Below are 25,171 nucleotides of genomic sequence, written 5' to 3'. Positions count from 1 at the left end.
TCTACAGATGATAGAGATTCTTGCTGTTATTCACATGTGTCAGGGGTTTTCCCAGCTCACCGTGGAAAGCAGTCTGTGGGGTTTCATGCCAGCAGGGTCTGGTCACAAAACTTTCAGGGTGCTGGGAAGAAGGAGTTCCAGAAGGCACTGGCTCCCTCTGGTCCCTAGTTTTTGCTTCTGCATTTCATTAGATGCCTGCCAGCTTAAAGGGGCATTGGCAGACTCATGCAAATCTCAGTCATGCTTATAGGATGGCAACACCTGTCCTCAAAATAGTTTTTTTCCAAATATTTAACTCCTGGAACTCTGTTCAGTAATTAAATTATGAAATACAGAGCCAAAAAACCTCTAAAAACATAATAACAAAATACATAGTTATTTCTATGTAAAAAATCAGCCAATCTGCCTGTTTAGTTTCTTATGTGACTTTTACCTGTATATGAAACTGCTATCTTCCTTTCATTTGCCCAAAACTGAAGGAGGAACTCGGGTGCCTTCCCAGTGAAACTTCCAGTCCCCTGTCATTTCAAGGGCAAAGGTAAATTGGAATATCTTCCCTCTTTGCATCATGAACATTATACCTTTCTTCTTGGCTAAGGAAGAGGTTTTTCCCTGATGTCAACGGAGTCACACTGCAGAAGAGCCACTGCTGATGGGGTCTGTTCCAGCCTGTGGGGTGAGTGCCTGTCCTGTCTTCTCCCTACAGGTGGTGAAGCAGAGGCATGGAGCAGGTAGGACACCTGTTTACTCCTGTATGCCCTGGCCAAGCATAGGCAGTCATATGACAGCTGGGACCCTGGTCAGAAGTAGGACTGTCCATAATTTAATTTCTTCTGTAGCTCTCACTTAAAAGTTTATTTTATGGAGAAAGATCTTTCTGGGAAATTCCCCTCCACATTGCTGGCAGTTGTCACAGCACTGTGTCATCCCTTCCTTCACCCCTGTCTCTGAAGCCATCACCATCTTCCTTCAGGAGCTCTTATCTTGCACTGTCCCAGCCTGATCCCTTCAAACTGCTTCCCACAATGTTTCATGCTCATTTTGTCAGTGTGTTCTTTCTCACCAGATCAGATTCCCAGCCTTTCTGTGCTTCAGTGTTTTTATGGCTCTTCACTGGTTACAATTTTATTGGGAAAGAGGTGGCTGCAAGCAATGACCTGTGATTTCCAGGGAAGGGGAGAGCAAGGAAACTTCAAGCAGCATGGCCTCCCGCTGGGAGCTGTCCCTTTTAGAGCCCTTGTGTCAATTATGACTTCCCCACTCTATTTGTTTACCCTGGGGAAGCCCAGCATGCTCCCTTCAGGGCTTGAGGCAGGCAAATTCCCTGTCCCAGCAATAGCACAAAGGTCTTTCAGCCAAGGCTCAGGAACTCTGCATTGCCTATTTCTGAGTCAACCTACAGCGTCAGGACCTAAGCTCCATGGAACAGTTTCCCTAAGGAAAATGTGTTCACTTTCACTCTGGCATCTCTGTTGTATCTGGCATCCTCCAGCTGGGGCTGAGGAACACAGAGAGCAGTGAGCCCACACTACAGCAGCCTTAGCTCTGTGACTGATGCTGCTGGCTGTAGTGTAGAGTACAAGACATTTTCTAGCTGTTCCTAACAACTATTCCAAACAAACTCCAACACAGACTCTTTTATGCTGGAATATCCATGATTGGAGTCATTCAGAGACATCCTCCTGAGAATCTTTGTGGAGAGAAAAGCCCAGGAACACCAGTTATGAAACAGCATTTTGTGTGCTGAGCTCTGTCTGTAGGAGAGGCACTTCCACCTGGCACACACCTCTGGAATGCAGGGATAGGAACCTTTGGGCTGTTTGGTACCTCTGTTGACCTCAGCAGGTTGATCACTGGGGACAAGTTTAGCTCCATGCACTCATTAACCTGCTTCCCCTGAAGGACCTTTGAGGCTGAGGGCTATGTGGGGTGGGCACCCACATCAGCCCTTTCCCATGGGCACCCTCTTGCTGATCTGCTTGTGCAGCACCTGGAACCAGGAAATGGTCCTGGGTGCTGACCGTCCCCGTGTCCACGAGAGCCATGGAGGTCATCTGCTGGGAGGGCAAGGCAAGGCAAGGCAACATCCTCTGTGCAGTCAAGAAATGTTGGGCTGAGGAGGACTTCAGATGTGGCTGACTCTGAAATGAGCTTTGTTCCTTTCTTCAGCCTCTAGTGACAGAGTCTGTCTCTGGGCAGTGAATCAACAACCTCAGGAAGAGGTGAGCAAGTGTCAGGCACCACTATTGACATTCTTGCTGACACCCTCCCTTCAGAGATCACATCCCTGGGGATGGAGAGGCCAGGGCTGGGCTCCCTGAACAGGGGTCAGAGAAGATGCTGGACTGAGACCTCCCAGCAGGATTTCTACCCACAGCTGCAACTCTTGAGAGCCCATTTGCAGAGGCCTTGTTTCCCATATGGGCTCTACAGAGAATTAGCAGTGGCAGAGTGCTGATGGCACTGGAGAGCTGCTGGTGATGCTGTCAAATACCATCAGAGCTTGAAAAGCAATGTCAGCAGCATCCCCTGGGTGTTATATACTTATTTTCCAAGGCCAGCAGGTGTTAGCCTTGAAGCAGGGTGAGCACATCCATTTCACCCCATCATTGGTGGAAACCATACTATTAAGGACTGACCAAAACATGACATTTCCCACAGTGAACTTCAAATGATGTTCAGTTTGGGCAGAGCAGGGACAGTTTTCTCTCACCAGTATTTCTATGAGAGTGTAATTTGGATAGCAGATGAAAAATCCTTCCATTTAAGGAAACAAACCCAATTTATTTAGCTTTTAAAAGAATTTGAAGTACTGGTAGGTATGAAAAAAAAATTAATCTGAACATCTTTTCCAATTTATTGTGTTTAAAATATAAATGCAGAGTATGTTATCTTCAATTTGAGAAAATTGAAATTATCTTCAATTTGAGAAAAAAATGCAGGGCCTATAGGGCTTTGTAATAATAGAAGAAATATTTAAAGAAAAGAAGAAAAAAATGGCAGTGTTTCTGGAAGAGTTTTGGAAGGAAACATGGCAAGTATAAACTGGAAAATGTAAAAATACTGCCTACTTTTCAATTCTCAAAGTCTAAGGAGACTTTGGATATTAGTGACTCTGCTTTATAGATATGATGGTGCCATATTGGTACTGTTCCCTCATTGAGGGGATCAATTCACATTAGAGGAGTGCACAGACTTTTACAAATGTATTTTCTTCTCTTTCTTCTCCTCCTTCCAAAATACAGATCGATTTATCTTCTTTGTGTGAGCGTGAGGACACCAAGACACAGAGATGGGAGTGGTCTTACCCAAGGTCACACTGCACAAATTATCATGGCAAGAGTCACTCATCAGTTCTGTGAGGAACAGCAGAGGAAAATGTTGTTCAGCATCCTGTGTTGGACTACCACCATGGCACTGTTTTTCCAGTCCATTCTGTGATCACCAAATATTCTTGTCATCTCTGACATGCAGAAGAAACAGAGGCTGGTCCAAACTGACTTCTGGTGCTACAGACACTGAAGTCCTTGCAAAAGGAGAAACTTGAGATGTCACTGGCTGAAGATACCCCAGGTTACTGTGAAGGTATTACAAACTGAGGCACATGCATATTGTGGCTGTTTTTCCTGACCTTGGGGTCACATGCAAGGAAACAATTGGTGGGAAAGCAAAGGAGAAAAGAACAGTGATTTCTCTGGGGCCCTGACAGAAGGAATAAGAATGTGGGGGCACCTGGGATGGCCACAGAACAGAAAACCTGAAACATCTCTTCACCCATTTGTTCTGCATTTTCCACTCTGTGGGTCCTGCTCCCCTCTTTCCTCACCCTCCCCCAGCTTGCCTGGTGATTCAGGAAGAAGAGGCCAAGGAGAGTAATATTGTGCTGAAGACAGGACTGGAAGGGCAGTAATTTAGACTCAGAGGCTTATAGTATTATTGCCTGCAAAGCCATTCATGGGAAATGATTCCACCCATCCCCATTCCACTCCCCCCCTCCATACCACTCTCCTTGCTCTGCAATAACAATAACAGAAATGCCTTCAGGAGGCTTTTCTACTCAAAATGCAGGCAAAGGAGCACTTTTCTCCACCACCCCTCTTCTTTCCCTTCTCTTCTCCCTGCACTCGCTTGTCCCCCCTGCCTCTAAGCCTAACTGCTGCTCCCTCCCTTCTCCCCTCCCCCCCCACGGGATAAAAAAATAAAAATAATAATAGGGGTAATAAGAGAGGAGGTAATGGAACGTTCTCCAACTGGGCACATGTCAGAAGCCATTATATGTGGTGCAGATTTGCATAATTCAAGAAGCATCAAATTAAATTTGCATAATTCCTTTGATTACACTTGTTATTAAATGTAAGTGACATTGATTTACAAAATGGCCCAATATAAGGTTAATAGCAAATGTCACCTTCCAGCAGGGTGAATAGGGTGCGTGTGTGGTGGTGGTGGTGACGGAGGAGGGGGAGAGGGGGGCCTGGGGAGGAAGGCGAGCAGACAATTGATTTCTGCTCCTCTCTCCTCCTTAAAGGGCTCAGGTCTCCTTTGCAGAGGAGCCCTCGACCCTCAGAGGGCTGCACTGGGCTGTCATGGGGACACAGTGTCATCAGGACACCCTGCCAAGTGGCACTGGTGCCATGGCTCTGCTGCCTCTGCTCTGCACCATATCACAGCGTGGCCACTGAGCCACTTCCCAGTGGGAGCCAGGCAGAGTGGAAGGAGCAGGGGAAGCCAAAAAGTGTCTGTCCCAGGCCTAGGCATGCTTGGTGGGCAGGAAAAGCAGCTTGGACAGCATCTCTGCAGGAAGGTCTGATTGAGGCAAGTTTTTTAAGATAGTATGTGAGCTGGATGTGGGCTGTGTCCAGCTGGCAGGACACCCTGTATGTCTGCTGGGACAGCACTGGGAGGGAGTGAGAGCCATGGAAGGAGCAGTGCCTGAAATGCCAGCTCTGATGGCAGAGATTCCATGGTAAAAACACATTTGTGATTACAGCAAGACCTGTAAGTTACATGAAGAGCTGCAGCCATAAATGAAGGACTCTGTGTCATACATACAGGGCTGCTGGAGATACAGGCCCATCACCACTGTCCCCACCTCAGCCTGGTATGACAGGAATTGGAATCAAACACTACCAGGGTACTCTGGGGGCTGTAACAGGAGTAGTACGTCCATTTTGCTAACATGGGCCTCAGACCATCTTGAACACTTGCCTTGTGAGTAGATTCCATCTCTGAACATCTTTTTGCCTTCTTCATTCTGTATTTTTCTCCAGAAAGGGCATGTGATTCATGCAAGGAAACAGATTGGCAAGTTGTGTAGGCACCTGAGGAGTCTAGTGATAAAATAAAGTCATATGTGTACCAGAACACGATGAATATCAGACTTCTAGTCACAAGCAGTTTCAAAGACACAGAAACCTAGCCATAACCTGGTTTTTGTTCTGCAGAAAATTTCTTTTGCAAATCAAGAGGCTGGCTGAAGGGGGAACAGGGACCCATAGCTAACTTTTTGGTTAAACTCTCTTGCTCAAGGTGAAAAAGGATGCTTCTTTTGGTATCAGAGCTCTGTAAAAATTGTCTAGTAGCATCCAAACAAAATTAGAACTAAATCTCTCTCTGAGCCAGCTGTCAGAAGGGTTTTTCAGAATGTTTCAAAGGAAATGGCATTCACTATTTGTAGCAGGAAGGATATGGTGATTGGTGTAAAATTCCAGGTAGCTGCCATTTGTAGCTGATTTTTGAACTCTCATAAGCCTTCCGAAGCTCTGGTAGTCCATGCCCAGGATGGAATCAGTGCACCCATCTTTCAGATCCCAACATAATCACATGAAACCAGGTCTAATAATCTAGATTATTATCTACTGAATGAGAGACATTAAATGTATTTTACAGGCCTTTGGGCAATCTAAAAGGAAGCTTCAGCATGAACATTTCTAAGTGTCCCACATCAGTTGAAGAGCATTGCCTTGCTGCATCCCAAGTATCCAAGGCTTGCTCCACAGCAGAATTTATTATGACCCTCCTGAACCCAGATTCTCAAAGGTGCCCGGCAATTTGCAGTGCCAAACTTCAGACAGTTGAAGAAAACATCTTTGTGAGACTAAGCACATTTATAGTGGCTCCGGCCTGGGTTCCATTCCTGTTGTGAGGAAAGAAGATGAAGTGTCTGGGTTTGGTGGACAGACTTAAAAGGGTGAATGGAATACACAGGACCACTGTGCATGCCCCAGATTTCCTGAGAGCATGCAGGAGGTGTCTTTGTGCAGTGTCAAGGGATTGGTCTTTACTTTGAATATTTGTGTCTTCTGAGCAGGTGTTGTGCTTCCCTCTGCAAAGCAGCCCTCCCCTGTGGTCTGGTGACAGCCCCTTAATGCAGAGGACGCAGGTCGTATTCCCAGCCCTGTCAATCCCGTGTTCTCCACTGCGTCCCCTCCACATGCGGGCGCATCTTGGCTGGTGAGCCTGCAAACTCTTTGGAGCTCTGCTTCAGATCCCCTCTGTGCTCTCACAGACTGCTCGACACATTGGCTCCCAAGTGTGTGTCTCTTGCTTCCCTTCTGAGGCTGGCAGGGATATTTGAGCAGGTCCATGACCCAGACCCTGTCAGGCTGCATCAACCCTTAATGCATCCCATGAAAGCCAGCTGCTGGCAGTACAGGTTTGCAGGGCATTTCAGAGGATGTTCCTCTGCAAGAGCTCTCTCGAAACTCTGTGTCAATCATGCTCCCTGGCCATCATGCCCACTCTGACATGGGGATGCTGACTTGAATGAGGACAGTGAGAGCCTTGTTTTTAACATGGATTAAGGGGCTGTGAAATTTGCTGCCAGGTTTGGAGGTGCAAGGGATCCCAGCCCAGACATGGCTGGTGCTCACGTGTGCAATTGCATCCTGAGCTATTTTCGTGCCAGCATAAGCCGTAACTCTCCCAGGTCAAAGTTGGCATGGGCAGAGGCAGTTAGCACTGGCAGCTGCTCCTGCTGCTTTGCCAGGGGAGAGGGTCATTTCTTTTCCCTTCCTCTTGCTAGTTTGGCAGCTGCCAGGCTGGTACAGAGCTCCCCTCACCGTCGGGAGGATGGGGAGCCGGGCCGGAGCCCCCGGAAGCTGGCAACAGGCGCTCAGGCAGCGGTGAGAGAGTGAGAGAGCCTCTTATTAAGGGTACCCCTGGCTCTGGCTGACAATTGCTGACATCGTCATATTTAGCACCCGCATGCAGCGAGCCTGAGAGACACTCACTCACTGGGTGAGCCAACTGCAAATTAATCGTCAGTTCATTACTGCTCTGCGCCTTTCATCCTGACAGCAGCCTTTCAAACGGGGATATAATTGGAAGGGTCCATGTGGCAGGAATTTGGTGAGGGCTAGGAGGGAGAGACCTTAGCTCCCCCTCTCCTTTCCTCTCTCTCCCTTTCTCAGGCTGAGTTTTGGGAACAAACAGCAAGCTCAGGACAGGCTGATGAAGGAAATTAATCTCTCCTTCCCCTGATCTTGTCCAGGCCAGCTACAACCCTTGGCATACATTGAGATTTCGTACCAAGAGATGTGTTTGCATCCAGGAGGTTCCCTCAAGCTATAATTGCCCTCAGTTTGCAAACAAAGTGTGCAGAGTAGTAGGGTTGCCTGTGAGAACTTGAATATGTGCATCATTATGATTGCTGGTGGTGGGTATTTCTGCTATGGTTATTACTGTGCTGCTGGGAGGCCCTGTCTACACAGGCACAGTGGAAAGTGAATCTGCAGCCAGGAAGGTTTTACAGGCAAGGGCCAAGGCTGAGGAGCAGAGTTTGAGGGAGGGTGTTGGGACAGAATTTACTTCTATCATCCTTGGTATTCATTCTCTGAAAAAAGACACAAACCCTTGGATTTTATTCATTATGGCATGACATGAAACACCATTCTGTGCCTCAGTTTCCCTGATGGTCAGAGTGATGTGAATATCCTCATCCTTGTGATGGGAACAGCCACTCCCAGGACACTGTGAAGTTATATCTGCTTCCCTAGAGTGCATGGCAGAAGGCTGCTCTGACAAAGCCATGGGGCAGGAAATTACCTCAGGGGTGGACTCCACGGCACTAGGAGTGTGGTGTGGGCTTGAGATTTTGTTTGGGTTTTGACTGATATTAGGAAATGGTATTAAAAGAAATTGTTGATGCAATCCCAATGTCCTGTTTGCCACACTTGAAAACAAAGGGAAAGGGTTTCTTAAAACTCTATTTTTTAATAGGAAGCCACACTTGTGAAGTGATAGAACTGGTGGGGGGCAATCAGGGAAAAAGGCTTTCTTTAGAAACCCCTTTAGAGGGAAGCAGCATTGGAGCACTTCTGGGACATTGTTTTCCTCATTTTTACAACTTTTGCTAGTTGATGTGCAGGCACCTTCCCAATGGCCTGTTCTGGTGGGCCCTTCCTTTCCAAGCTCCCTCTGCACAAGGGTCCAGTTCTGCCCTGAGGGATGCAACAGCTGAGGGTCTAAGGAGGGGACCCAGTCTCAGAGATAGGCTGAGGGTCTGTGCTGACCAGGTGCCTACTGGAAAGGACATGGGAAGGGTTAAGCACTTCCAAAACCCGCTTTGTGACTTCCCGAGTTGTGTTAATTTGCTTCCCTCAATGGTCTAAAGGATGAGGCTGTGGTGCTTTTCTAGGAGACAGAGGGAGTCATGCCATGGGGACTCTGGCCCCCCCTTCCCCATGTTCCCCCCTGCTCCTCCCGTGCAAAAGTTATTGTCATATTCGGTGGAGTCTCAGGTAGGCAGATGAATGGGAAATGTTCCTCTCCATTACTAGCTGCACTTGACTGGAGTCTCATTACATTACGATGGCGCTTTAGCAGGCGAATGGGCCTTGCGTCTGGGCTCCCAGCACCCCTCATACCTCCCTGATAACGTAAATTACCCTCCGCCTCATTGCCTCAAATGATCAAACATCAAATTGCTAGTAAAAAAAAAAAAAAAAAAAGAAAAAAAAAGAGGATAAAAGAGAGGAAAAAAGAGAGAGAGAGGAGGGAAAGGAGAAAAACTGAACAGAACCATGGGTTGAATCTAGGTGGTTTGTCAGCAGCAAGAGACGAGTCAGCGGCTCTTAAACACTTGCTAAAGATGAATCCATTGAAGGTTCTGAGCATGGTAAATTTGCTGACAATAAGTACATCTGTAAAATCCAAACAATGCTTTATAATTCCAAATTACACCAGTCAAGACCTGCTACTTCATTCTTTTGATCCAGGGAGGGGGACCCACACTTAACCTGTGTTTCTCCATCAACAGACTTCAGCAAATTCTGAGAGAGACAGAGGCAGAAATATGCACACAGCACAGATTTGTTGTTGATTTTGTGGTTGAACAATGTGCCAAATCCTCTGACCCCCTTTTGTCCCTTGCTTCCTGGCCTCTGACAAATTTTCCAAACCAGAAGAATAGGTCCAGGATGAACAAAACAAGAAAGAGGAGAAAAAGAGAGGGAGAGGCATTGGGAGGGGAAGGAACAGAGCAGGTACATGCAGGGCTGGTCGACTCTGAGCAGAAAAATATGGATCTGGGCAGGGTAACGAGGCGCAGTGGGAAGAGGAGGCTATACGTCTTCTCTCAGTATTTAAACGTGTGCTTAATATGGCGCTCAGTGGAATGGTTAATCTGCTAATGCTGGTAGTGTTTGCTGTAGTACTCAGAGAAATGTTTACTGCAGTATTTCATGGGGATTGTGCTCGGGATGGCACAAAAGGAGGAACCGCTCTAGCGTACCAGGAAAATGTTCATTGCAAAATATACTGGAATATTAAGAGGTTTATTTAGTGGCGTACTTAGTATAATATGAAAAGAGTTAAGTACAGGATGTTTTATTAATATTTTTGGGGTGTGGATGAATTTCAGTGCTCAGGAAGGTTATGGAGAAGCAATTCCAGCAAAGGCTGGTTTTATTCATAGATTTATAGATCTTAAGACCATAAAGGATTCTTGGATCAGCTAACCTGACCTTCTGTATAACACAGGTATATACAGTGTGGACATACCTCCTGATTCAGCAAAGCACTTTAAGCACTTGCTTAAATTTAAGTATTTCAGTTGCCCCATGGAAGGCAGAGAAAATAACCCTATTGAATCAATGGGACTATTCATGCTCTTAATGGGAAGTGGGTGTTTAGACATTTGCTGAATTTGGACCACAAGAAGATAATGCAGCTAAATGAGTAATTCATAGCCACCCATTTATTCAACTGCTTATGCTTTCTTTTCTGCTTGTGGATTGCTCTGGAGCCAATCGCCATTTCCTGCAATGTATTCATTGTTTGAAGTCATTCACTGAATAATTTCAGTGAAAACTCTTTCTTGATAGCTTGCTCATAAACAGTTCATTGTGAATACAGGAATATATGCACATACATTTTAAGAATGTGTGAGTGCCCGCACTTGTGTGTGTTTGCATTAAATATGTGAACACCCGTGAATGTGCACAAATGCAGGGTTGGGATCTTCAGCTACAATAAAAGACACAGTTCCCTGACACTGGTGAGGTTGCACTGACTCTGACCACTTCCCAGTTCCAAGTTGCCTTTGTTTTGAGTGGACCTGTAATGTTTCTGACCCCTGGCTGTGGGCAGTGAATCTTGAGGTCCAAATATTTACCCAGGGAATTTTTTAAATGTGTTGTTGTGATTTTTCTCCTCTTCTCTATTCATTACACTCTGGTTTGTAACACATCCCTTACCATGAAGTGATTTGCTGGGAATTTTACAGAAAGTGAAATGGAAGAAGGTACAAAATTAGTTGGAGTGAACTCAGCAAATTCTAACTAACCACAGCCAGCCTCTGCCAGGCCCTTCATTCCCTCTATTTGCTCAACTTGTCATTAATCAGCTTGGAATTATTTTGAATGCACTGCATAGGGATTTTCCAAATCAGCCAGGGCATATCTTCTTCAAACAAGTGTATTTGCAAACTGCTTGTGGCATAGAGTCTGTCAATTAAGTGACATGGCATGTTTTAAATGGGAGCAGAACTGAAGAGCAGGTACTATGAATAGGGCTGGAAGCTTCACCGGTGGAATTGTGTTTGTGCAGTGGCCAGCTCCAGTTCTCATGCAGACCTTACTGAGCATTATGCATTACAACATGGGAATAATTTGTTTCTGGTACAGGATGCCAAAAAGTCGCACTGCTTTTTAGGATCCGCTTACATTTTCAGAAAATCAAAGGAATTACCATGATATTTAGGAGTAGAGTATGAATGACTATAAATTAAGAACTGAACTTGTCATTTCCTGCATCCAGTTTATTTTTCTTTTTTATATTCCCCTCAGCACCAGAGAGGGTTGTGATGGAAACTAGATGTGAGCTGGGCAGTGGCAGCACTGGGACAGTTCATTTAAGTGTGGTTGATACGTGTGAGATAAGTGAGAGTTTGAGATTTTCCAGCAGTGACGTGCAGGGACACGAAGACACTGTAGGACACATGTGCTGGTGATGCTGCAGAGCTGATGGGATGTTCCACATCCTCCTTTTGGGCTTCCACCAGCTGTGGCATCTGAAATTGCTACTGAATATCCCTATCATTCATTTTCTTTCATTTGCCCAACTGAAAATTAAGAGAGGTTTGGTTTTCCCAGGTTAAACTAAGGTGGGAGTTTTTCAAGATATTCCAGTAAAACAGAAGGATACTGGAATTTTTCCAGCCTCAATGAGATGTGTTTTTACAGACAGCCAGTGTCCTTTCTAGAAAAACAGTTGTGTTTCACAATGGGAAGTTATTTCAACACATAAAATCAATTATAATGATTCCTTTTCCAAAATATAAAATGAAATATTTTGACTTTTCAAAATTACCTCTTCATTTTCTATTCTTCCCTTGTGGGGGATGATTGGCCAAAATCAGCAAGAGCTAGCACAGCCTGAGGCAGCTAAAAACACAATTCAATCTGCAGATAAATTTCATCTGGTGAAGTAAAAAGAGAAACTGCAAGTCCTGATGTTGCTCTCCAAAAAAGTTTGGTTGGTATGGCTGTATCTGAGGTATCTTTAAAACAGAGCATGTGTCCTTCTGCCAATATTTGCATAGCATTCAAAACAACAGGGAGCATTTGGAGCTGTTTAATACTGAGGGAATAGGTTGCAAGCATGGGAGGGATGGGGTTTGTCTGGGCCCTGGCAGAGGTTTATTTACACTGGGGCTCAGTTTTAGCCCAGTCTGCCTCTATCAATGTAGCTTTCTTTTTAATGAAGAGTTTACAACTTGTACATGCAAAGAGACATTTAGGTGTTAGTTTTGTTTGCCAATAAAGAGACTGTCCATTAGCTATCTTAATCCTCTGTCTGTCCTAACAGGCTGAATCACAAAAACAAAACCTAGGAAAAAAAGAAGGTCCAACTAAAATGCTGTTGTAAATGAAATAAATCCCCTTCTCCTTTTTCTTTTTGGTTTCAGATTGAAATAGCTTGTTTTACTCAAGCTTCTCCTTCTGAAAGTTGATGTATTTTTTACTGAAAAAAAATGGAAACTGGTGGCAGAGAATTTGCAAAAGGAATAAAACCATAGACTGCTTTCAATATTTTGCACAGAAATTAAAACAATTTCAGGAGCTATTCTGGGCTGAGCTTTCAGCAGGTACAGAGATAAGTAGGACTAGTTTTTGCTTATCCTACTCATGAACTTCCCAACATTGTTTTGGATGAAATGCAAAATCAAATTCTGCAAGATGTGATCATTTAGGCTACTGTGGCATATTTTGAAACAGTAGGACTGTTAGCCCCAGCATTTTGGCCAAATTCCAGCCTGGATAATTGCATTCTGCCGGCCTATATTCAAGCCTGCAGTTTGAAAGGAAAAAAAAAATCAAAACAAAAAAATAACCCCCCCTAAAAAAAGAGTTATTATTTCTCCTCCAAGAAGTCCTGCTGTGTGATGACCAATGCTTTTCCACCCTAGAAGTAGCTGCATTTTGGGAAACATTGCCTATATCATCCTACTTCTTTTGCCCATTGGATAAAGACTGCTGTGGAGATGACCAGGCCCTTTGTGGGAATAAAGCAGCAGAGCTGACCAGGATGGAGCTGTGGTGCTTTATGCCAGCCCTGTCATAACTGCACAACCTTCACTCCATAAAGCCCAGAGTCCTGTGCAAGGGCTGGGTCCCCTGTGGTCTGCTGGCCTCTTTGTCTTTCCAGTAGCCATGGACTGGGGGTACTGGGAGGATGCACAGCAAGAGGAGAGGGCAGGCTGACATCAGATGGGAAGAGGGAGGACTCACCAACGGGCTTGACCCGTGTCTGTAATTTGTAAAGAGCATTTTTACACCAGATCAATGCTTTCCTCAGCATTTTAATGCACCCCATTGGTGTCCTTAAACTCTAATGATGCAGTCTGTGAGAAGCTGCCATTTATTACCCACAGATGGGGTGATAATTATTGACAAGATTGTAACTAATAATTAAACCCATTTGCTCCTTTAAACAAGTTGGTGTGAATTATTTGCAGGGAGTTCTTTAGCAGGCCTGTGGTCACTCCCGCTGCGCGTGGGGTGATGTTGTCCAGGAGCAATCCCACTCCCAGGGAGGAGGGAAGGCTGCTGCAAAGCTGGGCTGCTCAAACCTGTGGCAGAAGTCCTTCCTCTCACCTTCTGTGGTGCCTGTGCTCCCAGCTGTGTTAGGGAGAGGCGTGTGAGCACCACCATGCTCCTGTCAGTCTCCAGGGCTGTGCCTTCTGAGCCCCAGCTCCTTCCAGGGCTAGTGCTGGGGACTCACACAGGGTCTGCTCAAGGGACTTGGGCCAGATGTGGAGCCATGATGGAAAAATGTATCCATGAGAACTTTTCTGGTGCTTTGTCTTTCTATTCCTGAACATCTTTTGCCTGCCCCTTCTGCAAGTTGAGGATCAGTAGTTACACATTGCCTGTTGTTAGGTTTATTATTCCTCAGGTCAAAATCCCATTCCCATCCCAAAGCAAGGATGCTGAAAGGGAAGGAGAAGGATAATTTCTCCAGGCTTTTGTTCCTTGGGTGAGCTGAGATTAAAAAAGAACCGTTTAACCCTCTGTAGTACGGTGTGGTGTTCCCATGGTGCTGAGGACTGCAGCACCAGCTGCTGCCCAGCACCCATGGTGGGGTGGTGAGTACACATGAAGGAATGAGCTGGGGGCTCCTGGGGGACTGGGCAGGGGAACAAGTGCTGCCCTGTTCCCCACTGCCACAGGGTACTGCCCAGAAGAAAATGTGAGCACTCCTTCTGTGCAAACCCAGGCAGGGCAGATATGGGGAGCAGGACAGCCTGTGCTGGCCAGCGTGGAGGCCAGCAGGGACAAGGCAGGGTGAGCAGAGAGCAGCTCTTGCAGCACCACGCTGCTGGGAAGGCAGCCTGGGGGAGCTGCCTTCCCCTGGTGTACATTTAGAGGGAGGGTGTAAATCTAATCTCAGTGCTAGGGTCCATTAGCATTAGAGGGGAGTACTGTCTATGCATTCATTCCCTGCTCTCACCTCTGGATGACAGAGTACCCCCCTCTGTTGTCTGCTTTAGCACAGGGAAAAGGCTGCCCATTAATTCTCCAGTGGCGGTGGATAATGCCATCATAAGTCTTAGGTGCCTATGAATTTTGTGAGCATTTTACAGTAATAAATACCCCACACTTGTGCATATAATTAGTTGTGTATCCCTCGGTTGTTCCATCTGCACTATGATCTATCTGTCCTTTTACAGAGGTGGGCCTGGTTCCTCCCCTTGCACTCCTGCTTTAGTATTGGTGTGGCATGACCTAGTGGCTGGAACTCAGGACCTGGCAGAGCCATTTCTGTAAAGGGAAGGAGAAAAGCCATTCTGGACTCAGGGATTTATAGTGCTTGAAGTGGAAACCTGAACTGAGAAGCTGAATGCAAAGCAACCAATTTGTCCCTACTAGGTCCCAGTATGTCTGTATTGTCAGTGCCATCTCAGACCCCCTTCCCACGTACCAGTTTGTGCAAGCAATGAAAAGACTGTAAAAATGTACACCTACAAAAGTTTATCTGTTTATTTGTCTTCAGTATTTTGTGCCTTCCCCTTCTTAAGTGAAAAAGACTATGGAAAGACTAATAGCCTCACATCTACACATTACAGGATTTCGTCTCCTTTTTTAAAAATCTCCACTAAAGCCTCACACCAGCAGAACTTACTGTGCAAAGGTAAGCAATCACCTTGCTGTCTTAAACCTACTGAAGCCTGGATTCAACAGGAGAGAGAGTCAGGCTTTAGGGCTCCAAATACTGGGCCAGAAAGACTGTGGCCACATGACACAAATGCTGATCTGATGTGAAGCTGATCTGCTAATGCAGATCCTTTCAGGGAGTGCTGACAGGTTAACTTCTGACAGACTCAATGTGCATTTGGTGTTATTTGTCTGTGACTCTGACTTTATACCTTAAAATATCGCCTGTCATCCCCCTGTAGCTTGCAGAAAGCTGAAATGAAATTGAAGCTGGCACAAAAGCTGTGCAATGTGTGCTCTCGCTAACTTGGTAAGATGTGATGCTGCAAGGATGCCTGACCTAGGCTAGGTCTGTGCAGCTGGCTGACCCCAAACTGTGCACATCTGGCAGCACTCACAAGAGTGGGGCTGAGGCAGCCTCAGCCCCTTCAGAGGATGCTCACAGTGTTAACTGTAACCATCAGAGGGGCTATTTACATGCCCAAAGTTAATCACAACCTTAAATCTCTTTAGGATCAAGGCTGCAGAGGAAACTAAGAGAAGACACTGAAGAAGCAATTGTCAGCTGGAGCTGTGGTCAAGAGCTCACTGAGACTTAAACATAACATTTGAGAAAATGAGTCCATTTGTTCCAGAGGCATCCTGAGCATTGGCATATAGCAATTGTGTAATGGATCTCTTCAACTAGTCCTAAAGCTGAAATATCCTTAACAAATATTTCCTATAATAGCCCTTAAAGAGGGAATGCAAGGAGAGAAATTTTAAAACATTATTGCTGAGTTCCAGTTTTGAGGGCTTTCAAAGTACCAAGGTAATTTTTCTCCAAATTTGGCTCAATATTTAACAAATCGAGTGAGATCAGGAAGTAACCTGAGGTCAACATTTTTAACCTGACTTGTTTGTTAAATTGTTGCAGCTCTGCAATAGCAACAAGAACAAGTACATGCTGCATTCAAAGGCAATTCAAACAATCCCTGGAAACTTTATAATAAAATCACTAACTGAGGAGCAAGACTGAAACAATGGAAACAAGGAAGAAACCCTTCTGTGGGAGATGGGAAAAGCTCACAGACCTGGGATTTGGAATCAGAAGAAAAGTCAGATTTCAACCTCAGCTGTAGTGATTAACTACCTTAACTGTAGTAATTGTTAATGAGTGTTCAGCATGAGCCAGGCCAAATTGGCATTTGTAGAGAAGCAAGATGGTCGGGTTGCATCCAACCAGAAGCAGTCCAGAGAAGGTGGAAGTAAGCCATGTAGTGTGGAAGCAGCAGTCTTCAAAGAATTTCTCATCGTGGTGGCAACCTGCACAGTGGTTGCTGGATCACTGGTGCTACAGAGAGAGCTTCAGGTATGGTTGGGTGCAGCTTTGATGAAAAGCAGCTCCTTGCAGCCCCCCTCTTGTCAGAGCCACCTGCACCTCTGGGCCTCCAGGATCTGAGAGTGAGCATTGTCCCTCAGGTCACTGCAGCAATCACTCATCGTGGTTCAGCAGGTAGATGTGAATTGGGCTGGCCACATCACCCAGCCCTTTGCAGATCACCAGCAAGGGCTCTCTAGGCCACCAGTGGCACACAGCCCCGTTTCAGAGGCAACGTGCTATAATAATGTATCCCTAACCATGCTTTATACCAATAAGTAGGCTATAACCCTGTCAAGGTGTGCTGGTGACTCTATAAACCATGAGACCTGAATGGTCAATGGTCGAGTGGTTTAAAGCTGTCACCAGAATACTGAGATAGCCTTATAAGCCTTGTGCTGCATGGCTGGGGATACATTATTCACTATAATATATGGTAAGAAATACCTGCACAGGGTCTGAAATGAACTGCTTTAGCCACTAGCCAGCATGGCTAGTGATCAGGGAAATCCGTCAGCATTTTCATGTGCAATGGGAGGCAAAAAGAAGCAGACACTGGAGGAGAACTCATTTTCTCTGTACAGATATTGAGTTTGGGGCAGGGGATAGAGATGATCAGAACCAAGCATGGTGAAGCCTCTCACCTGCACTTTCTGTCACAGGGGAGCACCTAGGGCTGGTGGCCATCAGAGCTGTGGGGCTCCTCATGCCTTCACAGCCCTTCTTCTGTTCTGTGGAGAGCCCAGGAGTACAAGGGCTGTCAGTTCAGCACTGCTCAGGGAAGGCAAGTGGGAACGTGGTGTGAGGCCCAGCCTGAAGGCAGGAGTGTGTGGACAGTGAGTGGCCAGAGACCTTGTGAGAAGGACCAGGGTCCAGTCATTGGCCAGGAGCCTCTGCTGTCTGTCCTGCCTCTATACAGTACCATGAGCACTACAGGAAAGGTCTAAGAGGCAGCTACACCAATGGGGATACAGGTGGGTTGCCCCATCCATCCATACACCAAGCATGTCTTGGGTAGCCCCAAGAGGCAGGGGATGGAGGCAGCTGTACAGATGGACATGCAGGCAGATGGTCCCACTGCCAGGACCTGGGGCTCTGAGAGGATATCCAGCAATTTTACACCTTCCTCCCTCCAGCCATGGCCAGGCCTGGTGTACATGTGTGTTACAGCAGGGATGAGGTCAGAGAAGACAGGGGTAGGTCTGGGTGAAATGGGGTGAAGGGATGCCCCAAATCAAATGTCCAGCAAATGAAGAAAGCAATGAGAGATTTGAAGGGGCTCTGTCACCAACAACCTTAGCAAATAAAAGATTCCCCCATCATGAGAGCCTATCCAACCACAAGAGACAAAATCCCTGAGAGCATGCCTGTGCGAGTACCCTTTGGCAGCGGGGGTGAGGGGGGAGAAACAAGGAGGGCTTGGGGGATTTCATTAGGAGATGGGAGGGGAGGGAGGAAACCTCTCCTCCTGAACAATACACGGAGCTAAAATTGCCTGAAGGGCTTGGCTGGCTTGCTTTATTTATTGCATATGCATATATACATACATATACACATATGGTTCTGTATGTATTTTTCTCCCCCGGGCCTCATTGGTCTTTGTCAGGAGAGGACCCAGGGCATCCTTTCCCAGTGCAGAGGTAGCAGACAATAGTGCTGCCCGGGAAGCAGGGAAGAGCCCAGCGATTGATTCCTGGGATCAGTAGCTGGGAGACAGGGCTCTGGGCAGAGGAATCCGGGGCTTTAGCCGAGCACAGGGCTGGCCGCCCCTCGGCTCACTTGTTATGTTAAGAACCCAACATCGGCAGAGAGGAGGCTGTGGGTGCAGGGAGGAGAGAGGGACGGGTTCTGAATGGCTGCCCTGGCATCCTTCTGTTCTCCATATGGGTACATTGTCTGCCCCCTCCCTCTGCACTGCCTCTCCTCTCCCTACTGTGCTCACGTCAAATGTTGGTTTCCCTTGTTATTAAAACCCTCGGAGTGGACAGGGAGTGACAGGCACCAGGAATTTGTGAAGGATGGAAGAGGAGGAGAAACAAGTTTGTGTTTGTTGAGTGGAAGCTGTGTCCGTTTGTCGTCCCCAACATCCCTCATGGGTCTGGGTTGAACGGTGCCTGGGGATGAGCAGGGCTGGAAGCTGGGGCTCACGAGGCAGCAGGAGACACAGTGCTGGGGAGGGCTCTTTCCCTGTGAAGTCTGCCCCATCCCACTGACTCCATCCCAAAACCACAGCTCTCTGTCACACCCTTGTCCCTGGTGGGGTGAGGTACTGCTTCCTGCCGTCCCCCACCACAGACCAAAAGCCTCATCAAATAAGGGTTTCCCCTGTAACATCCATTTGCCCCAGGAGGATCAGGTCAGTGGGCTCTCAAGACCAGGGAGGGACTCCATGTCTCTATGTCCCTCTGTCCAGCTCTGGGCAGGCCCCATAGTTTCTAGTTCTCAATATATTTTGAATCCTAGTTTCTTCTAAAACTTGCACTGAATAAGATCTCACTTCAAGCCATGCTTTTCTGTCCTACCTGATTTCTTTTTTAGCAAATATTTTTTAAAGAGCTACTGTGCCCCTGAAAATACTTCTTGTTATTACTCACCCAAAAGTAGTACTGAATACATTAGAAAGTCTCTTCTCTAAAGTTTTTTTTTTTAATTTAATGTCAGTTAAGATAAAACTAATGGTGTCAAGCAATATAAGGAAGGGGAAGATTAAACAAAATCTATCCTCTGCAAAAACAAAGCAATCAATATAACATTATGCTGCTGTAGTGTCTTTCAACTTGCTTTGATTTGTGGATCCCTAAAAAATCTCTCAAGAAGGCTCAGCAACCCCCTAGAAAATTCACAAGCCCTGACCACTGGAGAGCCTTGGTGAAATTGCTTTACTCACCCTCTTTGTCCTACCAGGAACCTGCAGACCACAGGTTGAAAAATACCATTCTACAGGAAACCAGTTCAAATGTAACTAAGACTGACTAAATAAGGACCAACTGAATATGACACTATTGTTACTGTAATACTCTCAGGTCCATCTTTCTTAGAGAATCTGTTTTGCCATCTCAGGGAAGCACACACAGGAGCTTCATCACTCTGGTCCCATCTTGCAGGCTTATCTGCTGCTCATAATATCTAGTTCCTCTGTTCACCACATTAGAAAAATGCAAGCAATTATAGACAGCTGGAAAAATTCTGAACATGTTTTTCTCTTGTAGAAAAAAAGGATTTTGATTCTAGAGGTACTCTCACCTTCAACAACCATAAAAACAAATTAATGCTTAAACCCACTATTCACTTTTATTTCCTATTTTTGATGCTGTTTTGTGTTGTCTGTTTAATTTTGCATCTCTGGCTGAAGTTAAACATTTCTGGACAGGGTAATATCACTAGTTTTTAACTCACCTAGCACAAGAAAAATAGGAAAACAGGAATAAAAATAGCTTGATATTTAGGTGACAAAATATTTTAGTTCTAAGGCCATATGCTGATACTGTCAACGTAACACTCACGAGACCTTGAAAAATTCAAGGTGAGAAGTTTAAACAGCTAAAAAACTACAAAACTTTTTCAGAATTTCCTTTTCATAAAAAGAAAATGGAAATACAGCAGTAGCTATGCTTGAAACTAGAGCAGACAGCATTCAGAAATATTGCAAAAAATGTCAAAACAGAAAAGCTGGGTTTTTTCCAAGTTGTTCTACAGATCTTTAGAGATGCTGCTCCATGAAATAACGAGTGGTTCATTCACCAACTCATCAGCTTGGGAAATATATGCAACACAAATTCATTTGTTTCCAGCTAATTGCACTTTCATTTCCTCCTCCCATCGTTGCAGGCTGTGCAGGCTGGGGTTCGAAGCGGTGCTTCCCAGGCTGTGTTTCATGCACCACCCCCAGCACCCAATCCCCACCACAGTGGTAACCAGCCCAGCCAGGAGGCACCACTGCCTCCTTTGCTTGTGATGTTCTGGGAAAAAAATATTTGGAACCCACAGTTTTAGAGCCGGAAGGGACTGACAATCAGTCCTCTTATGTTTTATTTCTGGCTCCTGTCATTGGCACGCTGTACAGCTGTAGTCAAACAAATGAACTTCTCTACATCTTAGTTACCCTTTCTGTAAAATGAAGGTAATAATATTTATCCAGCTGGGATGCTGCAAGGAGTAATTAATGTGTACAAATCACTGTGAGTTCCTCTAACAAAGTGCAAATTGCATTAGTCCCCACAGAAACTAGTAATAGGTTTGTGTCTTCCTTCACTGAAAGTCTGACCTCAATTCCCTGGGGTAATCTTGAGGAAAAACTCTTCCTACTATTTGTATTATAGCAGCTCATAGGACTCCTCCAATGCCAGAAGCCCCATCATGCTCTGGGCTGCACGTTCATATGGTAACATACACCCCACACTCTGAGCTCTGATATGGAAACTGAGGAAAGCCAGGAGGAGGGAAGGATTAACCCCATTTCAAAGGTAAACAAACAAGGCACAGGAGGAAGCATTTCCTGGTTATAAGTACCAATATAAGTCTTTTCGGAAGATTTACCTCACACTGCCTTCCTGACTCAAGCTGAGTTTTCACTTTGTTTTGCTGGACATCAATCTTTCTCATTCTGGTGACAGACCAGACAGATGGCAATGGATGGAGCTCACTTCTTAGAGGTGCTCAGAGATAGCTGTGTTAGGGCAAGTCAAGGCTCATAGATGGAGGATATAAAGTGGCCTGGGGGATAGGTGGCCACTGGTCCAGTTCTTTGTCTCATGCTCTTCTGGAGACCTGGATAGATTTGATGTTCTAATTTCTTAACACTTTCAGGCATCCTTCTGCTATGAGAAAAGGCAGAGCAAGAGAATCCAAGAAAGACTGGTTAAAGTGGTTTTGTAAATTTTTGTGCATAAATATTCAGGGAAATGTGGATCTCCAACAGCTCTCTCAAGGGCATTGCTACTAAACCCCTTCTAATGCCAGTACCCACATGGGTCAACAGACTTTTTCAGTGAAGATACCACTGCTGTTACCTCCCCTCCTCTCTGAAATGGCCACAGGAATTTGTCGTACGGAAGTCTAACCAGCAAGGGAAGCCCCTAATTCCCACTGGAGGCAAGATAAGGAGGTATGGCCCGTGTCATCTCACCACCAATGGCATGAGATGAAGGATAAAACTTGGCATGATCAAACAGCTGGGGACATAAATACAGGATTAAAGGCTCTGGTGATGCAAGTAATTCCCATTTCATGGAATTTAGAGAGCCATGTTGCTGTGCACCATGTTGCTGTAGACCTCACCCTCTAGTGCCATTAAGCCATAGACTCCGTTAGTGGCCGAGCAAACACATGCTGGAAAGGAGCCACCAAGAGAAAGGGCACCTTCCCTTGGGAGAGCCTTCCAGAGCAGCCAGCAGAAGCTGAGAAGGACTTCCCTTCCTCCCCCTTCTTAGCACCTGCCCAGTGCCCACACTGCACAGCCCTCTGAGCTGGGGCTCCTTCTGCACTGGTCAGCCTCTGGCCAGAGAACTGGGAACTCTGCCATTTATAGAGGGTATCCAAAACCGCCTTTTTGAACATTGCATGTGCAAGGATGGGAGGAGGAGGGGAGGGGAGTGGGGGAAGAGGAGAGGTACAGACACAGCACTCCTTGGCAGTGATTTATAGACTGGGTCAGGCACAAATTGACTCGTATGCAAGAAATGTAAATGGAATCGAGACTTTTGATGGAGAAGCTCATTTTCAGACTTAAACACTTTAGATTAAACACACTCACACACAAATGCTGGCGGGGAGGGTGTTTTATATAATTTACATTACAAATCAATTCATTATCCACAGAGGCAGGTTGCACTGATTTTCAAGGATCGGAGATTTGATGAAGAGGATTCATTTCAAGAAATAAACCTTTTAAATTAACCGCAAGATGAGGGAAATTTCTTTATTTAAAAAATGCGCCAGCCCCTTCTTTGTTTCTTTTATTATTATTAATATTATTTTCCATCCGGCTCTGGGTCATTAAGGAGGGTCCAGAAGTCACAGATTGCCTTTCTGAGGGAGGAGAGCTGAGAACTTCGAATGTCACACGTTTTGTCTGGCTCCAAACCTTTCATTTCTTGCAACACAATTTCTTACCTGTGGTTGGCTCCGCACACCACTGTGTGCTGTGTGCCAGGACTGATTTAACAGGGAATGTCCTCTCCACCTTGAACTTGAGAGGAGAAAAATCCCTTGAGAGTGGATATGGGAGAATCATGACAGACAGACTTTCAGCAGCCTCAGAAGAGAAATGCCCCTCAGTCTCTGGGTGAAGTCCCTTAAAGCTTTATCAGGGTGTGGGATTTTGAAAAACCCAGCTATAACAAAGGCAGATGGCTTTGTAAGGGAACATTTGAGAAATAGGGGTAAAGAAATGGAACAAAAGGAAACTCCAGAATCAGGTCCTCACATCCCATCCTGCCCTAGAAGTGTGCAGATCACAGTGGACAACAGCCACACTGGAGGCAAAGCAGGAGTGAAAATGATTGAAGGATGTCAGGGACATTACCCTGTTGTTCCTTGGCCAGGCTGCAATGTACCATCGTTGACAAAGATTGTTTCTCACTTCCTAAACCTCCTAATTTGTTCCCTTCTAGTCATTCCTGGCTACAGCTCTCTCATAACTCCCAACAACTGCCCCTATAACCTGGCTGCAAACACAGCCTCCCAGCTGCCCAGCATTCTGCCTGGAAAAGAGAGGCAAAGCAAGAGTGCTGGACAGAACACAAGCACAGCCTGTCTTTCCTGAGAATATATATATATTTTTAAGATAAGTTCATATAAAAACAACCAAATGGTTGAGCATCTTTCCTAGTTGAACAAGAGTCAATCCTCTAGACAGACAACTTCTCACCTGACTGCAGACAACCAACCTCAGCTGTGTGTGATGGACCTGGGCCAGAGGTTGGTAACAGGTGATGGCTGGGGATGGGCAGCTTTTGGGTCCTGGAGGTACCTGAATCCCTCAGTGCTCCAGCAAAAACCAGTGTGGCCTTCCAAGGGCCCAGTGTGGGGCTTTCCTGAAGCCATTCTCCTCATGGGAGGCTCCTGGCCTCTGTGAGAATGCGTGGCTGGCACTCCAGTGTCCCAGGAGGGGAAGAGCAGTGTCTGCCCCACCGGAGAGTCCCAGTGCAGGGCCAGGGAAGGCAGCAGCACATGGGCTGGAGGGGAGCCAAAATACTGGGGTTAACAAACCCTAATCTTGGGGAAAAAAAGGCACAGGATCTTTAAGGACCACAAACGGCTAAGACTTTTGCTTTATATCTCTTCCGAAAAGCAATTATGTGCATTTTAGCTGGGGAGCTTTTATTCTCATGCAGATGGGGTAGACAGCACAGTGTCTTCTCCCAAGCACATCCAGACCTGGTCAGTAGAAGTGCAGAGAACAACATGAGACATGTTTGACCTTCACAACTTTCCTTTACAGACCAGCAAGCTAAAACCCTGAAGGAATTTTCCTGAGTGAGTTTGTCCAAAGCAACATTCACCACCTCATTCAATATTTGCCTGCAAAAAAAATGCCAATTATTAAGAGACAGTCCTGGCTGGGCATCAATAGGCAGCCAGGTGTGAGAAGTTGAAGAGAAATACATCTCATTAATGTGGAATTGTTTTTAGGTTAATAATCTTGCGTTAATTTTCCTTTAAAATATTGTCTTTGACCGTTAAACGCTCGCACTGTTATAAAAAGAACGTAATAAATGATCTTGAAGCAAATTCTCCTGCCAAATGTCATAATTTATTTGCATAATTAGCTCTTAATTTTAATTCAATATGCAAATCCACGCTTCCTTTAAATTGCAGCAGCCTGTTTCCCAGCCCTGGCTGCCATGAATTTATTGTGAGGCGGCTGTTTGAAAAGGCAGCTTCACTGCCTTCTGGGGATGGCTGCCTGGGGGAGGGGGTGCCCACCGCCAATTCCAGTCACTTTTTGTTTGGGTTTTGTTTTGGTTCGCTTCTTATTAAGTTGGACCCCAGCCTGCTTCAATCCCTGAGCATCCCCATTTTCCTCCCAACAAGTCCTGTTTCCCTTTGTCTTCCTTCTGCATTTTTTTCTTTTCTTCTTTGGAGAAGACAATGTTGATCCCCCATGTTCCCATCCCCTTGCACCTCCATGAAAGGCTCTGGCTCAAGGCAGCCTGGCAACTGCTCTGCCTTCCTCCCCTCTTCAGCTCTTCTTCTCCAGCCCTTCCTTGCTGCACAACAGCCCCTTGCTCAACGCCTTTTTCCAGTGCCCTCCTCCTTATGGAGGAAGGTGAGAGGGAAAGGCTCAGCCTCCCTGTGTGGTTTTATCCTCACGTCCCCATCCATGGCCAGAGCAGCTGCAGATGACCAGAACCCCATCTCCCCTGCGTGGCACACTGGCCTGTGCTGCACACTGAGCTATTCTGAGCCACAGGGCTCATGGCAGAGTCATGCCCTGGCTGCAGGGCCAGGGTGAGAGCAGGGATGCTCCCTCCCTTACACCCTCCCTTCCCAGCTTCCCTCTGCGATTGCTCCGAGCCTCTGCATCTCAGAGAGAGCAGGAGCACAAGCAGCTCGGGCACCAGGCCACACCCAGGCACGGGGCACGGCTCCTTCCCAGTGCCCTGGGATATGCAGCCATCTGGCACCAGGCAGCACTCCTGTGATACAAGGA

General features: G+C 46.1%; 1 long non-coding RNA gene across 2 annotated transcripts; it reads left to right on the top strand.

Annotated features, from left to right (window-relative positions):
* The first annotated feature begins 205 nt into the window (after positions 1-205).
* On the top strand, positions 206-24,184 carry LOC143694769 (uncharacterized). 2 transcript variants are annotated; one of them, XR_013183463.1, is made up of 4 exons: positions 206-676; positions 2,170-2,222; positions 3,246-3,585; positions 23,960-24,184. It is a non-coding gene; the product is annotated as an uncharacterized LOC143694769 (long non-coding RNA). The 2 variants fall into 2 exon arrangements; XR_013183464.1 differs by lacking the exon at positions 23,960-24,184 and having other exon boundaries at positions 3,246-4,335.
* The last annotated feature ends 987 nt before the right edge of the window (positions 24,185-25,171 follow it).

This window comes from Agelaius phoeniceus, chromosome 9 (assembly GCF_051311805.1).
Source record: "Agelaius phoeniceus isolate bAgePho1 chromosome 9, bAgePho1.hap1, whole genome shotgun sequence".
Taxonomy (NCBI): domain Eukaryota; kingdom Metazoa; phylum Chordata; class Aves; order Passeriformes; family Icteridae; genus Agelaius; species Agelaius phoeniceus.
The sequence above is the reverse complement of the archived record's forward strand: the minus strand, read 5'-3'. Positions and strand labels throughout refer to the sequence as shown.